This window comes from Lytechinus pictus, chromosome 8, assembly GCF_037042905.1.
Source record: "Lytechinus pictus isolate F3 Inbred chromosome 8, Lp3.0, whole genome shotgun sequence".
Classification (NCBI taxonomy): domain Eukaryota; kingdom Metazoa; phylum Echinodermata; class Echinoidea; order Temnopleuroida; family Toxopneustidae; genus Lytechinus; species Lytechinus pictus.
In genome coordinates this window covers 13,246,216-13,265,140 of record NC_087252.1, presented here as the reverse complement: position 1 = coordinate 13,265,140, position 18,925 = coordinate 13,246,216, and the positions used below count along the sequence as shown (strand labels likewise).

General features: G+C 35.8%; 1 long non-coding RNA gene across 1 annotated transcript; it reads right to left on the bottom strand.

The window, feature by feature from the left end:
- Positions 1-16,711: 16,711 nt before the first annotated feature.
- On the bottom strand, positions 16,712-18,271 carry LOC135155061 (uncharacterized). Its single transcript, XR_010294413.1, has 2 exons — positions 18,182-18,271; positions 16,712-17,237 (listed from the first exon to the last, which is right to left on the bottom strand). It is a non-coding gene; the product is annotated as an uncharacterized LOC135155061 (long non-coding RNA).
- Between the last annotated feature and the right edge of the window lie 654 nt (positions 18,272-18,925).

Sequence of the window (18,925 nt, the reverse complement as noted above, 5' to 3'; positions counted from 1 at the left end):
TCCAGATAGACAAGCTTTATTTTCTATATTGGAAAGATTTCAAAACTCTTCTCTCACATTTTGAGCTGGTCTACCAAGTACCAAATAGCATGGTACGGTCAGTGCGAACAAAACATAGAGAATGCCAGTTTTATATTTGAACAAAACCACAGGAAAGCCATCAAAAGTTTGGCCAAACAACCAGGCAGCTGTTACTTCATCTGCCTAGTTATCATCATAATTAACCGAAAAAGAAACAGTCACTAAACCACATGCAGATCAGCAAAACTTTTCATCTTTTCCTCGTCATCGATACAAACTCATCTTCCTTTGACGTACGTGAAATCCCCAATCCAAAATTAGCGTATGATTAAGCTGTGACTAAGTTGCAAGCATTAGTGAAAATGTGACTTCTAGATGTCTTCCAAGGTGTAGCAAGATTCATTCCCCTACGTGCCTCTCATTTGACAAGCAAAATTCATTGCATCATTATGCTTTGATAGTTCTAGTCTGAATACTGTAAAGTGAATAAACTATTTTAGAAACATATGCTAATGATAGTATTCCACTTTCATGTAGCACTTATTACATCAAAGTAATGTATCTAAATGCCTTATAGATGTATGGCATATAGTGTAAAGCAAATATTGCTTTCAAATAACATAGATTTCAATTTTGAACTTAAGCTCGGTTTAATATATCTACACTCTTCATTTTGTTTATTGAAAATTAAGCCAGATTGTCTGTAGTTAGTGGTCAGTCAAATACTAGATGGAGAATTTGGGATTTAAACTGCAAAGATTGAATTTACATGCACGTTCATTTGAGATTTGAGATTTAAAATAAATCCTCAGGATCCAAATCAAATCTGCAGTTCCAAGGACCATCAACCACTAGTCTGCTATGCAAACCCTTCACTCGAGTAAAGGGTCTGAATTGCAGCCTACTCATGCCTTGTGTACTGAAGGCCCTCTCGCTCAGGAATTAAAACAGCAAGTTTTTGTATGTGCTAGTCTTTGCGTGGAGACACACTTGTTGATCAAAGTTTCAATCAGGGTCTGTGCCTGCAGACTAATCAACAATAGCTGATCTGATTTTTTTTTCTATCCCGGAATTCGCAGCACATACTTTTCATGGAGAGATTTGTCAGTGATTTCAACTGACCGATTCACTTTCAGCCAATCGGATGCTAGGATTTCTAGTAGCTTATAACATCTGTCACTGAAAACCACTGACAGAAGTCGTCATGAAATGCTCTCCTGGCCTGCTTCTATTTCCAATTTTTTTTTACAAAGTTTTAGATCTTCCCCCTCATGTCATGTATTTGATGGTTACCACGATGTTGTGTGATTAATACTTGTCAGAGGTTGTACAATCAATGTTGAGTCATGTGTATAGCGGTGGCAATGGAAAATTAGTTCAAGTTCATAAGTTCAGTTGTTTTGATCCATTGATACTATACATGGATCCATTGGAGTTGATGGATAAAAGGTTTATTTAAAAAAAAAGGGGTTTAGATGGGCCCGAGGGCTGAAGTGATTATGTGTGAGTATACGTATATCAAAGCTCAAACATACATTTAATCAGCTAATTTGGGAAAGTTAATTTTGTTCCAATTTCCAGAGTATTAATGATATTGAGCCTAAGTTGAACAATTGATAAGGTATTTGAGTTGCTATCTTTCAAGAAATAGCAACTCAGTTTCACACTGGCGCGGATCCAGGGGGGGGGGAAGCAAAAGAGAAGCAAAATTATAAATTTGTAATGTAAAAATGCCATGAAAACAGAGGTGTGCCCCCTCTTTTGAACTTGAAGACCTTTTTTTTTTTTTTTTTTTTGCTCGTCTAATTTTTTTCTGGAACGAAAAACCCATAATTTGTGGTTGAAAAACTTTTTTTTTTTGCTTGTCAAATTTTTTTGGGACGAAATATCCTTAATTTCCTTTGAAAAATTTGCCCCCCCCCTTTTGAAAATCCTGGATCCGCCCCTGGTTTCACAATTACAGGTCACAATTGGGACTTAAAGTTTAAAAGTAAAGTTGCTCTCCAATACCTTTAATGAATATAGGAATAAGGAAAGTATGTTTAAATAGAGGTGTACCTGCTGGCCTAAATCTAAGTCGAGCATAATTAGACAAATTAAAATGCAAGGCCCACCGCTTCCTTCCGTCCTCGAAGCGAAGACGTTACAGAGTCACAGAATCAAGAAGCAAAAACATTTGTAAGGCATCACTTAGCAACCCCTATCGCCATGACAACAATTGAAGGGACAGCTTGAAGTATGGCCATTTCCTGAGGACTGCTCGCAGACATGGTCTGTTTGATTGAGGTATATTAGCCAGGAAATGTCTTGGTCTGATGGCTGTGATTAAGGTCATGTGACAGTTGTGATAGGTATCAGGTGACATACTGACATTAGATTATGCAATACAACCCTGTTATAAAAAGTTGTGATTCAAGATTTGATATGAGTAGATGTCATTTGGTCAATACCTTACAAAAATGTTTTCATCCAACTAATGTAACAAGAATTTTAATTTTGTGAAAGTGGGCTTTCTGTGAATGAAATTGTTTGGAAAAATCACTTCCCATATTCCATAAAAAAAAAACTGTCTGCTGGTATACAACCAAATTGAAAGGAATGAAAAATTGTCCAAAGTGGGTTTTCTGTTAATATCTTTAAAAATTCAGTGTCCATATTACATGTTTTTGTATCTAGCATCATTTTTACTTCTCAAAACCATATATATCTTTTTGTTTGTGTTATCACTCTTAAAGCCTCATTAGCTCTTAGTAAATCAGGAGACAAGAAATTTTTCCTTTCAAGTTTTAATGCATTGTGACTTCTGGATAAAATCAATGATCACATCAATAAACAAATCATATCAAATAAATATGAGCACTAGATGGCAGCCATTGACACTGTAATAAAAGATAAGTTCTTGGCTGACTTTAAAGGAGAATGAAACCCTTGAAACCAGCTGAATCCATATCAAAGAGAAAAATCAAAGAAACATATTTTTGAAAGTTTGAGGAAGATTGAATGAATAATAAGAAAGTTATGAGCATTTGAAAATTGAGATCACTAATGCAATGTAGATCCTCCCATTGGCAATGCGACCAAGATCTGTGATGTCACACACGTACAACTCCCTCATTGCTTTAGTACTTATTTCACTTATATTCTCACTTTTATAGAATCTATCACAAGGTGAGGTGTTCTCTTTATGAGAGGACAAGTACACAGGTTTCACAACATTATATCAATGATGAATCGTTTGTCATATGATTAGAATGAGCAAAAAGAGATGTTTTGGGGTACATTTTCAGTGTCCAAAAGGGGAGAGTTGTCCAGTTTTGGACACTGAAAATATACCCCAAAACATCTCTTTTTGCTCATTCTAATCATATGACAACCGATTCATCAATGATATAATGTTGTGAAACCTCTGTACTTGTCCTCTCATAAAGAGAACACCTCACCTTGTGATAGACTCTATAAAAGTGAGAATATAAGTGAAATAAGTACTAAAGTAATGAGGGAGTTGTACGTGTGTGACATCACAGATCTTGGTCGCATTGCTAATGGGAGGATCTACATGGCATTAGTGATCTCAATATTCAAATGCTCATAACTTTCTTATTATTCATTCAATCTTCCTCAAACTTTCAACAATATGTTTCTTTGATTTTTCTCTTTTATATGGATTCAGCTGGTTTCAAGGGTTTCATTCTCCTTTAATGAAAGTTTTAACATTGAAGAATCAATCAATTAAAAAAAATATATCATCCCCTTCACTAACCTGATTGGTCTTCTCTACTCACTAATGCCCCTTTTGTCTCCTTGTTTCTAGTGTTGCTGTAGCTTGTTTGTGGTCTATATTATGGTTGTTCCACTTTATACGTTTGTCATTTTGCCTCTGGCGAAGATTCTGCTAGGATCGAAAGCTTAGGCCCCTTTTTTACTTTCTAATTTACTCCATTGGCTCTCTTTTATTAGATAAGCAGTTTTCAGCAGCTTCTTTTTGCCATTACAAAAAATATATATACCACTGTTTTGTAAGATTAGAATAATAGAATTGTACAATTCCTGTTCTTGAATCTTAACCAAACGTAACCTCTTTTAAATGAGGAAGGCTTTTGATTACAAACTCCTTGGCTCCTTACCGTCTTATCTATAAAACACCTGATGTCTGTGGCTTTCTTAAAGTCAGAAATACAAGGAAAGGGATTAAATTTTTAGGTGGGCAAAGTTTGCTTAATAATTAATCAGAGAGTTTGTTGGATCAGAAAAGATGCCAAATTATGTTTTTGCCAAACTGTTTATGATAATGATGATCTTACTTATTAATCTTTGAAGGGATTGCCAAATTTATGAAATATTAAGATTGTGTCGATCTACCTGAAGGCTTTAAAGAAAATAACTGCTGTTTGAAATGTAAAAAGACACTGATACCCTTTTTACACAGGATTTTCTTAACCCCGGACTATCGCTAACCCCGTACTCTCCTTAACCCCGTACTATTTTTTTTCCTTTTCACACATGCCAAATTGTTATCGCTAACCCCGGATAAGGAATGCTTGCTTTTCACACACGAAACTCGCTAACCCCGGACTAGTGGTTTTTGTCGATCATTCGTAGTACAAGTACTTCACTCGTACCTTTTTACACACGCTGAAATTTCCTTAACCCCGTACTATAGGTGGGGCTAAATTGCCATTTAGCCCCACCTATAGTACGGGGTTAAGCTTAGCCCACTTTCGTTTTACACTAGCGATCTTAACCCCGTACTATCGCTCTTAGCACCGCAATTGCTGGGATAACCCTGCTTTTTTGCAGGGCCAAATAATCCCGTACTAAAGGTGGGGTTAGCCCACTTTGCAAAAATGTTGTGTAAAAAGAAAGTGGGCTAAGCTTAACCCCGTACTATAGGTGGGGCTAAATGGCAATTTAGCCCCACCTATAGTACGGGGTTAAGGAAATTTTAGCGTGTGTAAAAAGGGTATGAAAAGAGTGGTATCCTACTTTCTCAAGGAGTATGTGAGGCGCATCACCTTATTGTAATGAAAGACACCAATGTTTCACTCACTAATCTAGACATAAAAAACAATTTTCCATGCTGACGCCAAATTCTAACACAGGACATGATAATGGCCTGAATACACCAACATGGTTTAGAGTGCGTCATTTGAAACCTTGGCTTGGTTTCTATAGATTTTATGCATTGATTATACTTAATTGCACTTAATTTATTACTCTCAACCTGGGTTGATAGTGGCAAAAGTGAAGTAATGTCCTGTGGAAAGATGTATGTAGTGTGGGGATCCAGGCAGGGCAGTTGGGAAAACACGACCCTACTATATTCTGAGCATTGTCCACTATTAAAAAAAACATGCATATTGATATTGCTAAATCTACGAAAATTGTAATCTGCGACCCCTCTTTTTTCAAATTTGCTATAAATTTTGCGTCCTTTCTATTTTCATATCCTGGTTCACCATTGGTAAGTGCTCTGATTGGTTGGGGATTTGAACCCTTAGTACTTGCATTGAGTGTCAAGTAAATAACCAATGTGCTATGTATGGTATGAGAATTGGGATACTATGGGAGGTATTAAAACCAAGCTTTTTATTTTTCATGGGCTACTTATTTAATGTTGATTAATTATAATACTTGTTGCCAAATGTGTATATAGCCAGTCTGCCAAAGCTGCCAAATCTATGCCTTTATTTGTCAGTTACAGTGGCACAAAAGAAACGGACAATTATTTCAACACTTTATGACATGTTTATTAGTTACAAATAATCTAGAATCATTGACATGTGTACATACCTGTGTTTTGTTTGTTTGTTTGTTTTGCATATATTGCAAGCATTAACAGATCAGTGTATTTCTTCCTCAAGATTACACTGTGTATTATTTGAGAACCCCACAAGCCAGAAGTTTCAACTCCTGGGCCCATCTTACAAAGATTTGCGATTTGATCCGATCAATCGCAACTATGGAGAGCCAGCAAAGTCAACATGAAATGCATGCTTGTTCAAAAAAAATTCTAGATATGAATGTATATCCATGAATTCTTTGATTTCTTGACAATTTGGTGTGTTCTCCTTTGTTTACAAAGGACATTTTGCAAATTTCCTGTTGAAAAAATTATGACACTGATGGATTTCCATAGAGTTGCAATTGAATGGATCAATCGTAACTCTTTGTGAGACGGGGCCCAGATCAACTTTAACTGTATGGAAATCCATCAATGTCATAATTTTTTCTACACGAAATTTGCACAACATCCTTGGTAAACAAAGAGAAGCATACAAAATGTTCAAGAAAGCAATGAATGTATGAATATACAACATATGTATGAAATATTTTGAATAAACATGCATTTTAGATGTTGACGTTGCTGGCTTTCCATAGTTGTGATTGATCAGATCAATCGCAACGCTTTGTAAGACGGGACCCTGGCCACCTCATTCAGAGCCTATAGCACCTTGTCAAGTTGATGAATGCATCTGATAATGTATCATGTTTTTTTACCAAGTTTTAATATGCAAAATTAATTGTCTACTTTGTTTTGTTTTCTTGCTTACTTCAGAATATGCAAACAACCGAACTGATCGTGACGGATCATGTTTTGACGAGCGAAGAACTCAACGATCTCAGGATGAGCAATAACTGGGAGGACAGTCTGAAGCGGACCCAGAAGATCATTCAGGTGGGTATTGAACCCCAAACGTACCAGTTTGGGTACCTAATTTAGTGTTGTTAGAGTACACAGAGGATCGGAGGGGCAAGGTATTGTGGGTTCATAATGAATGCCTAGCCTATCCTTTGTCGATCCATTACATTCTAAGCACTCAATGGTTTAGAGGTGCTATTCTTCGTTCATAATGGTGATGCGCCAACACTTTTATCATACACAGTATAATGGGGGGCTATCTTTTGGAGGTTCAAAATGACTTACCCACTGCCAAGCATGTACCTTGTGCACCTGAAACACTCGAACACCTAAAGGATCAGAGGAGCTACCGTTGTGGGTTCTTAATTGCAATTTTTTTTTTCCCCTTCCACAAGGTTCTTTATATTCAAAAAGCATAGTTACATTGTATAAACATTTACAATTTTTCAGACAAACATTAAGTAAACATGGTATATACATAATTCATAATACATAGACATGTAGTCAAACTGACTTATTAATTGCAAATTATACTAGAGCACAATAATTTCTGACTAGAATATAGTCTGAAATATGACTAGACATATCAGTTGTGCCCAGCTGACTCCTGATCTAGTCGTTCTATTTTTCTAGAGTTGTAAAATCTCGAGATATGGCGACTATATGGTAGAAATCATTTTTTGCTTGTTAATAAACATAGAATAGTTTGGGTTTTGTATAGTATATCTTATTAAAGGCTTGGCATTGGAATTACTTCTCCTAATAAGTCGGGCAATGCCATAATTAAAATAATAATTAAGTATAGAAAACTTGGATCATGTTCAAACGGAGACCATTATCATGTTGTAGGTGGTCAGTGCCAAATATTTTAAATACAATTTTACAGCATTCATTTCCAATTTCCTGATATAGATGATGTTAAATGTATGTCAAGCTGTATTCAGTCTTTAGTCAGATATCACTTTGAGCGTGATATATAAACAAATTCATTCAAATTGAAACAAGGAAATGTGTTTTGTGAGTAGTCATAAGTGTGTGGTTTTTAGTTACTCTCACAACTACTTGATAAGTTTTTCATCAACTTTGACCTCTGAGGAACATTTTATGAAAAGCATGATGAATAGCATCCAAACTTCATGTACTGGTATACGAATACTGTATCCTGAAATTTTCTACCCACTTCATACTTGAAATAAAAGCTATTTAATTGATACCAATAATTAAATTAGAATGCAATTGTTTTTGTCAGGGACTCCTCGAAAACACATATAGCGTTATCGTTTCAGATTTGAGAGAATCCTTCATTTCATTTCATTTGTCAAAATTCAAACCCTGATATTTGATGATCTTTAGATTATGGATAACCATTATTGTTTTAATAATGAAGCAGAAAGATTCAGTTTCAATTCAATTAAAGTCCATTCTATTCTTTCTTTTCCATTCAAACATAATAAAAATAAAACATAAATCAGGTGCTTCGTAATTCCAAAGCTTCGTTATTCCGAAGGTTCGGATATTCCGAAGGTTCGTATTTCCCAAGGTTCGTAATTCGGAAGGTTCGTAAGTCCGAAAACGAAATGAGGTTCGTAATTCCGAAGGTTCGTTAGTCCGAAAACGAAGTGAGGTTAGTAATTCCGAGGTTCGTTAATCCGAAAACGAAATGAGGTTCGTAATTCCGAAGGGTCGTTAGTCCGAAAACTAAATGATTAACGAGCCTTATTTCGTTTTCGGACTTACGAACCTTCGGAACAAGGAACCTTATTTCGTTTTTCGGATTAACGAACCTTCGGAACATCGAACCTTATTTCGTTTTCGGATTATCGAACCTTCGGAATAACGCCACAAATGTTCGGATCAACAAACCCTTTTACGTTTTCGGATTAACGAACATAGAGGTATAGGCAATTTACGTGTTTCGGAATTACGAAGTGTAACCCAGATTTATACTATCCAAATCCTTTATTTTACCAGGATGGGTCACTTGAGCTGTCGGAAACCGGGCGGGCCCTCAAGGTCCAGTCAGAGCGCCCCCACTTGGTCAGTCTGGGTGGAAGTCGCATCAGCACTGCAGTTACGCTACTGCCACTGCCAGAAGGTATGTAGTGTAGTGATGTAGGCTACTTTGTGTGAGTCAAAATAGTTATAGGACTGTTTGATGACAACTATCTAAATATGATAGAATATATATTTAGATAATTGCATGGTCCAGAGAATAATTATTAAAGATGAAAATCAGGTACGGATCCAGGGTGGCAGAAGGTGCGGGCTCACTCCATAAAATTCAGAAAAAAGGATGGTGCACCTTTTAAGATGTGTTCATTTGGGAGTGATGACCGGGGGGGGGGGGGGGGGATAAGACATACCCGCTGCTAAGAAATCTTGGATCTGTAGGTGATGATTATTTTACTGGATAAACGGATGTCATTTTTTTTCATCTCATTTCATGGTTTATTTATTTCCAGTAAAACAGTCAAACACATACTGCAGCTAAAAAGCTGAAATGTATTTATTTCTTTGAGATATACCAGAAATATTCCACTTTTTGGGCACACTTTGCACCCATTTACGTTTTTGCAATATTTCTGGTAGCCCGTTCTGAGCCGTCCAATATGTCAATAGTACTATATGGGGTGCACAATTCTGTTGACATGGCTTTCTCTCCTCACGAGTCATCTGCTGAGTGGCAAAAAGACAGTAACACATATTACTTGAAATGTAGCCATAGCCCTTCTGGTTCTAAACATCCAAGCAGTGGCGAAATTCCTTGTTTGTGCAGAGGTACATACCCCCGTTGTGATGGGATATTGCTCTCTGCATGAGACACTCATCTTTGCCAGCATTATTTTGATATTTTTAGTTGAAATATCATTCTCTCATCACTGCAGGAAACTTTAAGCAGTCAACCTTTTGAATTATAATATGGAGAAATGCCTTTGATAACTGATAAAAATATTCAAAGCTTTTTTTTTGCTATCAGGCCAAAAGATTAAAAGAATATTATTTGGCTATCTGTTTATAACATACGATTTGTTTTTCTTGCCAAAATGGACTTTATTGTAGAAATACGCCTCAGTCACTTTCACAATGAGGAATTTAATTTTAGCTTGTCTTAGCTATTTTAAGTCTTTATTAAAATCACAATAAAGTGCCCGATACCTGCCCATCATAAAAAGAAAAGCAAAGACTTGATTTATGCTCTTATAAATAAGAGTTTCAACTGAAAGAATAGCATGTATGAATTTACAAAATTTCATGTAGGCCTACATATTTATTCACAAAACCACAGCTTGTCTACTACGTGGGTATAAAGGTTCCATATTGAGAAACCTATTGACATGCAGACTAGACGGATTTACTGAGAGTGGTAAAAAAAATCAATTGGTCTGGAATAGAATAGGTATTAAACCACCCATTCTTAAAATGAAATGAGATAAGATTGTCAAACTGTACACTATTTCAAAATATTAGAGCATTTGTCTGATAAAAATTCCCAAGTTTATCATGAAATGGGATAAGATTGTCAAACTGTACAAATAGCCTATTTAAAAACATCAAAGCATTTATCTGATAAACATTATTTGTTCATTTAAGGATAAAAAATATCTTTTGTTTTATTTAGAATTTAATCATGAATGGAATACATTTTGTCTCTATCATGAATGAAAAGAAAGTAAACACTATTTGATAAACTGTATTGAGCTTTGACTCCACACTCTCGGTGTTTACATACAGAGTGTATTCAGAATTGGAAACGAATATAATGATGATTGATGTCTGGTAATGAAGATAAATTGTCCCCCATTTAATAAAAATTTGAACATATGCCAGAAGAAATTTGTGAAACCACTATCAGCTCAGGCATAGGCCATTTCATGGTAAACAACTTACTTGCTAAAATTCTCGCCATGGCTGAAATTGACAAATCATAAACCAATCAAAATCTTATAAAACTACTAAACAATAATGCAAGCTTTATGCGTTTTCACCGCATTAAGCAAAATACTCAGGCGTCAAGCGGTGAATATGCATAATCCTTACATTGTTGTACAATGTAGCTTATATAATTTCTAATTTGTCAATTTCACTTTTAGCTTCAGTCTGATTCAGTAAAGCTCACAAATCCATAACTACAATGTTTATGACCACGAAGGTATCTGTTTTATAATTTTATTAGTTTTCATAATTATGTTATTCCCTGTATGATTATATTGAGAATATATCCAGGAAAATTAAATAAAAGACAGCTCATAATTTGAAAACTATTTTGTTTCCACTTGTATACAATGCACACATCTTCACCTGTAGTAGAAGGAATTCCGATGCCAATTTTAGTTTTAAAAAATCAGACTCTTATTTGCTACTCGACTACATACATCATCGCCTATTGAGTGAGCTTGTTCTGGAGTCTAAAATGCTGTGTTTGAGCAGTGATAATTATTGTTGACACTCCTATTTTACAGAGCCAAGCCTTTTAATTGTCTTAATAAGTCTGACCCCGTTCACATTTTCAGGCAGTAATTGATGAGACCATTGAATCAAATGTAGACTGGTATCAATGGATATACAGACTGTATATTGTTATGCCCGTATATAACATACAAAATTCAAAACTTTGATAAGAAATGAAATCTTTCCATTTTTGATGGCATTTGTCAAACCGTCACCAATATTCTTCTCAAATTTCTATGCTTTTGAAAGCATCTTTATTGTGAGAGTCAACTTCATTTTTAAATAACTTTTAGCTTTTTCCCTTTCAATTTTGATTGGCATTATTTAATCCACTCAATCCTTTTCCTGTCCAATCTGCAACTTTCTCCTTGAAATTTAATTGACAAATCTCCACCCAGAAATTGATTTGAGCTGATTAAGAATTGTAATTTCAATTATTTAAACTTAACAATCGAAATCAAATCAACAGACTAAGAAAAAAAGAATAAGTTTGAAAGGTTTTGTTCTGGTGAAGACACACATGAGAATATTGATACTTTCACATAGGGAGCATAGTGGTGTTATGCAAGGCCCCACACTAACTTTTTTTCTTTATGGCCCGATCAGTCCACAAAAATCATCAATTTCATATTTTTGGTGGCCTGCAAAGCAAATTTGGTTGCCCTATTAAAATAATAGGAAACATTACAATTTATCAATAACTTTGGTAGCTCAACTGGGCACCAAGTGTATATATATACATGTATATAGTACAACAATGACTGAATATCCGGAAACAGACTCTAATATTTTGATGTGCCATTCAAAAATATTAAAGAGCTGTTCAGGGGCCGCGGAACCGGGGGGGGGGGGCTGGGGGGGGGGCTTTAGCCCCGACTTTTTTCCAAAACTGTGTACAAAGACGTAAAAATGACCATATGATTGTGATTTTTAGCATGGTCAGCCCCCCCACTTTGAAAACCGTTCAGCGGCCCCTGCTGTTTACTTCGGCCCCTATTTCATCTTCATCAATTCTTTGATATTTAACCTAATCTTTATTGATTCAAATTTAATTGGGGGTGAGGGCAGTTTGAAATTGAGCTCCTTGATGAAAAAGAAAGATATCTGTCATAAATGCAGTCCAGCTAGAGGCAGGATCAAGGTCCAATCTATTTACATTCCTCTTACAGTAGAAAGAGATTAAAAACCCTGCCTTTGAGTGAGATTAAACGTTCCTATGTCCTTAGGGGATCTTTCAAGTGCACTCGTCCCCTCATTATACAAAAAAATTAATTACCCCTGAACAGGGATAAGGACACTTTGGATGACGAGCTTGTGCCAATTATGATAGGGTAAAGTGCTAGGCGTGACAAGGCGATCTTCCTGAACAATTAAGAGAGTGCTAGTCGTTGCGTTGTAGAGTTTCCATGCTTTCCAGCAGTGCGTCGCCATCTGGTATGTTTTTTTAGTGATATTGTGGTCTTAGCATGATAAAGTGCAAGACGCATGTATACAAAGGCAACTGATTAGACTTTAGTTTGACTCTGTAATAGCATAGGCATTGACAGAGATGACATTGACGATAGAAGAGGATGCATTGAGGTTGATGGTCTTTATTCTGATTATAATTACATTTTGATTTTGGAGTCAGGATCACCAAGAAGTTTGAATATTGCTTGGAATGTGAATATTTGATCTATTATCTTGACGATCTTTGCTTTAAATTTCAGTGGCATTGCAGAATTTTACATTGGAGACTTTGAACATCCAAGGATGGAGCAGTATTCAAGAAATGTGTTGAGTTGCTGATATACATATCATCTGAAAATTGTGTCTGCACTTTGGAAGAAGAGATAAAGAATAATGCTTTTGTTTATATTTTCATGACATCTCCGTTATTTTTAATTGGTTTGAATTATTCATTCATACAATTCAGCCAACGATTTGAATTCATATTATTTGCCATGGTAAACCATTGAACATTATATGAAGGATAGTTGTGGAGCTTTTACTGAAATATAACTTTCAATCAGGGAATTTATTAGATTTGGACTGGACATACTTTTCTCTTTCTTGGAATCCTTTAATGTAATTGGCTCTTGGTTACCATCAGATGACAAAGTAACATCATACTAACATTACTGCAGGAGACCCTGGATTTAATCAGATTCAACTGGTAAGTTAATACAAGTTCAAGTAGCCCTATATTTCCCATATGGGGGAAATTGTTCAGGACATTTTTGGGGAAAAGCAGAATTTCATTGATTAAATCTTTTGAATAAATCACCAGTTGACAGAATAAGTTTTACCTTTTCTTCCAATCTCAGTTCAGTTTCAATCAGGCCTCACCTTACAGATTGATGTATAGATTGATTGATTTTTATAAATTCATTTTAAATATGACAGGGGAAAACCTCATCTTTTGTAGCATTCTATTTTATACCATGACTCATCAGAGCAGTGTTTGATTTCTCAGAGCCCTGTTATCTTAACCAATATTTCACGCAACATTTAACAGGAATAAGAAGAAAATAGGGGTGAGTAAATGTTTGATTCATAATGTCAAGCACTTGTGCATTCAACCAAACTGAACGCAAACCATGCTGGTAGTTTACTTTTGATAACAAGTGAGAATGAGCTGTGGCTATTGTAGGAAAGTGAGGAGCGTGCGACGACTCACTCGTTAGCTGTTTTTGTTTACACACTTTGGAGAAGGGAGGATGACACATTGTAAGCTAAACGCTGTTTTTAATGAGTCCAGCATGTATTGTCTTCAGGATCTGCTGCATTAATTGTGCGTGTTTGGGGAAAACTGCTCATTGTTTGTGAGCTGCCTGCAAGGAGTTGACAAGATTGTCTTTGTTGCGTAGGAAGATCTTGGAGAAAGTATTCTGGAAATAATCCTTGCGTTTGTTTCAGCGTAAGTTTTCATGTTGGTTCTTTGTTGTTATTGTTGAATGGTGTACATAGTCTGTAGAACTATGAACCATTTCTTTTTCGCAGTATTCAGTGAGGGCTTTGATTCTCTATCCATTTGTCCATCTAACTTATGTTTTCTTCTTTCCGTTTTCCATTTCTTATCATCCTATCCCCCACCCCTTCTCCCCCCCCCCCCCCATATCTTGCCCCTTTAGAATTGTTTCTTTCTCTCTATCTCTCTCCCTCTCTCGATGATCAACCATCACTTTTCGAACACGTTTACAATCAATTTCTGAGTGACAAAATGCCTTCTCATCCTCTAAGCCCTAGGTTATACCAAATCTTGTTTCAGTTTGAATTATGTTCAAATTGATGAGACATTCTTACCATAGTAGATAATCTATGTTGAGCCATCATCCTTAAAATGTGGTATTCATCCCTGAGAAAAGTTGGTTGTGGAATGTTTGATCATTATCCAGCATAGGATCCTCAAATTAGCAACACATGAAGTTGATAATACTTGGCCTCATTATTTGGTTCTACAGGCATAGATGTGTCTGTTCTCATTTGTCATGATTATTGTTATTTCCTTTTTTTTCTTGGGGAGGGGTATTATTTGGTAGTATGTCATCAATTATCCTCCTTGAATGTTCATCATTAATCTTTTACAAGTTATAAAACATGATCAATAGGATTTCTACCAATATTATACAAAATTGTTAATATTTGTAAAATAATGACTCTGTGCATTATTGTAACATCTTTGGTTCTTCGTTAATTTGTTTGTATGATTGTTGGTTTTTTTTCTTCTTTGATTTCATTTGCACCCCCTGAAAGTGGCACAAGAGGATTGTGACCCTCACGCTGTACACCCCAATGAATTACTGATCAAACTTTAAGGAATAGCTTCTCCATGACTTGCAGATTCACCCATCATTAGACGTAAACTATACAGAAATGTGAGCAAAGTAGTCCCCTCCCTACCGTCTGTCATATGAGGGTACACACCACCGCCTCCTGATCAGTCAGTCCGCAGCCCGTCCGAAAGTGCTCTATTTTATTCAGCGGTATGCATAGCCGTCCGTGGTTATGCATACGTAATGAGCTGTGAAGACGAACTTTCCGATCGGTATTTTTTGCTCTTAGAATCGTTTATTCCTCACAAAATTGGTCTTATTTTATAGATAAAACTTTGAAATTTCTGATCAGCTAAATAAAATGCACATTTAATGTATTTTGAAGACCGATATTTAGCTTAGAAAAAATTATTTTTTTCAAGAAATATATGTGAATAAACAGAGCGCATTTTTGCACCGAAATTACACTTGCGTCAAATTGATATTATAATCAATATAAAGCGTAGACATTCTTCTTTACGACTGAAAAAGAATTATGAAATTTCATGATGTAGCAAAGTCAGGAACCACAAAAAACCACGGCAATGTCCATCGCAAAATGATTGGAATTGCAGTAGAATTGCCGACGCGTTCTGATTGGTCAACAGCGGCGCACAGACTTGCAACATTTTATATAGCTTAAAAAACCCGGAAGTTATATGGAAGAGATCGATGGCGAATTGCGTAAGCGCATTGTTTTGGCGTGTGCAAGGACCCTGGTTCGAACCCGCCGGACTGTTTTTTTTTTTTTTTTTTTTTGGGGGGGGGGGGGGTGATGGGTATATGTTTATGCTTTTTCTTTAAATCATATTTCTTCATCGTTCCTCCCCAGCTTTATTCTCTTTTTACTTTCATGTGAAGTTCTATTTAGGCCTGTATTTATTAAATCATGGAGCTATTAATAGCTCTATGATTAATTCTTTCTTCTTCTTAATCACTGCTTTTGATTTTCAAGTTCTTGATTACACTTATTTGGGCAGGGGTGGGAAGGGAAGTGAGTTAAAGGTCAAGTGCACATCAACAAAAAATTATTTGAATAAATCCAGAAATTTCCCTTTTTTAACACAAAACAATGGTATGCAAATAGAGTTGATTATGTCACTTACATCACATTACTTTTTAAATTTTTGTTGCATTTTTATTACATAAATTTTAGCAAATTTGATCTAAAAAATCTTCCTCGAATCACAATAGGTTACATTTATGGAAACTACGAATGTTAATGGAGGAATTAAAATCCCTCTCAAAATTTGTTAATGAAAATTAAAATAAAATGTACATGTATCAAACAAAAAAATACACAAGAATTTAGAGTGCTTGTGACATAATCGGTTCTGTAATTTGCACATTGACCAAGATGAGCATATAATTGTTTTATAAAATTAGGCAAATTTCTCAATGTCAAAATAGTAATTTTTTTAATTTTGAATCATAGTTTTTATGAAATTTTCTGCAATACTTTATTTTTCTTTAAATTCAAATTAATTTTTTGGTGGGGTGGACTTCTCCTTTACTCTTTGCTTGGAATAGGGAATGCACATTAATATTTATCCACGAACAAAATTGTCTAAACATATGCAAATCCGTAATTGGACACATGCTCACTTTCCTTTCATCCAGGCCACTCCCTCACATCCACCAGGTTTACAGTCTTATAACAAAAATGATGAATTAATTATAATACCATCACACCATAGCTCCATGATCACACAACATTCATACAGTGCTTCACAACAAATATTTCACTTCTGTTCATATATGCAATAATTACTGTGGAAAACAAAAACAAGGCGTAACCACATTCAAATACCGTTTAAAAGGACAAATATATTATACCTTCGAAAAAAAAAATTGTGAACATACATGGCACTTAACCTTCAGCACATTAGATAACATATAACAGAGTTGCTTGAGAACAAAATATGATTATGGGGCATTGCAAGAAACTTATGTTCAATTTCAATTGCAAATCAACTACATGTTTGTGTTTGATCAAAGGACTTACCCTTAATTTTGGAATGTGTGATTGAGTAGAAAGTTTCTTGCAATGCACTATATAGTAACATTAAAAATGTTCTTTGGTTTTGAATTGTGAATTTTTATTTTTGTCAAGCTGTATTCCTGTCCAAGTCAGTATTCTTAGTCCTCCCCAAAACTGTGCTCTAATTTTTTTGTTTCCAATATCGATAAAGATAAATTTTCTGTTGTATCAGTCCAAAATTTGCAAACGAAATAAGGGCTTTGTCGAAATCATAGTCTGACCATTATAGTACATGATGGACTCTCCCAGAATGAAGTAGCAAGCAGAGACCAGAGTCAGCAAGTATGCAGATCTGTGTGTAGAAGAGACAAAAAAAGAGAGAAATAGTCTAAATTACTAAATAACCATTCAAAGTATGAATTATGTTACATGTACGTCAATTAAGAGACTAACTAAGTTAAGTCTAAGTACTGTCTGTGACAGCCACAATTTTTTTATTTGAACAAAATGGTTTATAAATACGGTAGTAGGCCTACCAGACTTTTTAGTTTGACTTTAAACTGTTTATAGTCTCTAGAGTAGACTGTCTGAGCTAATCATCATTTAATTCTTAACCGCAGCCTGGGCTGGGCTGGGGCAAAAATCATCATGGGGCTCAACTTCGACTAATTAAGAAAAAAGGTTAACAATTTTCAACATAAATCAAGAAATATCTCAATCTATAATAAAAACTTGATGGAATTCGGAAACCTGATAATCATTGAATAAAACTTTAGAAGGGATCTACTTATTAAGCTTCGTTTATATTAAGTCTTAATTAAAAAAAAACAAGTCCACCGTCCACAGACACATATAATGCGAGCCATCTGCCATCATTACACTAAGTTTCAACGTATGGGACCAAAGGCGAAATTCTACCAACCCGCGACGAACGTAATTTTGGCGTTATTTCGCGCCATCGTGGAGTGAACGAGAAGGTTACTTCCGGGTAAAACGTAAATTTCTCGATTTTTAGGGTATCATTTTCTCTAAAATAAAAATATAAGGTGAGTTTGCGTCAAGTTGGTTCTGACATATTTTGAACAGTGACTTTTCTTCTTTCTAAAAAATCCTGATCGAAACAATTTGGTTATGTAGCAAAGTCAGGAACCAAAAGTGAAATTCCGACTACAAAATCACAGTTAAAATATTACTAAAATAAGCATCAATTAAAGAGGTAAAAATGGTAGGTTGAAAATGTCGAAATATGGAAAATTATATACCAAACTGTAGATGAAGGTCTTGAGAATAACTTACCACAATTCGTTTCGACGTAAACTGAAGTTAGCGACCAGTACAGAGCTATAACTTCAGCCCCTCCAATTCAGTGGGAAAATCAAGCCAAATTGATCGCACATTTTCCTTCGGAGACCGCTAGAGGGCCGCTGAATAAATTTCCGTGAATATGCTCATTATCGCGCGAGCTGCGGTCTGACTGTGATCTTCCCCTTGTCTTTTCCCTTTCACCTTGCACTAGACTGATCAATAGGTGGTTTCAAACCGCCTCGATCACAAGAATCCCCGTTAAATTACGAGAACTTTTTTAGGCTGAAAAATACCCATTAATTATTCCTGCATTCACACCGCCCTGAAACATACCCTTCGGGATAAGTTCCTGAAGTTACGAGCATGCGCAGTATGGTCTGATAAGCAGCAAGGCGCGAAATTCAAATTTACTAGCCCAGCAGCAACCCATGCACGGCGCCGCACCCAACGACACGCTGGGCTAAAAGTTCCCGTAATTTGCTTTCAGACCGCCAAAATACCCACGACCTTGGAAAAATCCCCGCGAAAGTTCTCGTAATTTCGCCAAGTACCTACTATTTATCGGGTATTTTCTTTCGGGGATATTACGCGTAGTTTGCTTTCACACCGGCGAACTTCGAGGCGGTCTGAAACCACCTTATGAGATTCAATTTACCTCCATGGATGGACTGATTAATTATTAAAGAGATCAGATGATTACAAGAGGTAAAGCTGATTGCAATGCAATGTAATTTT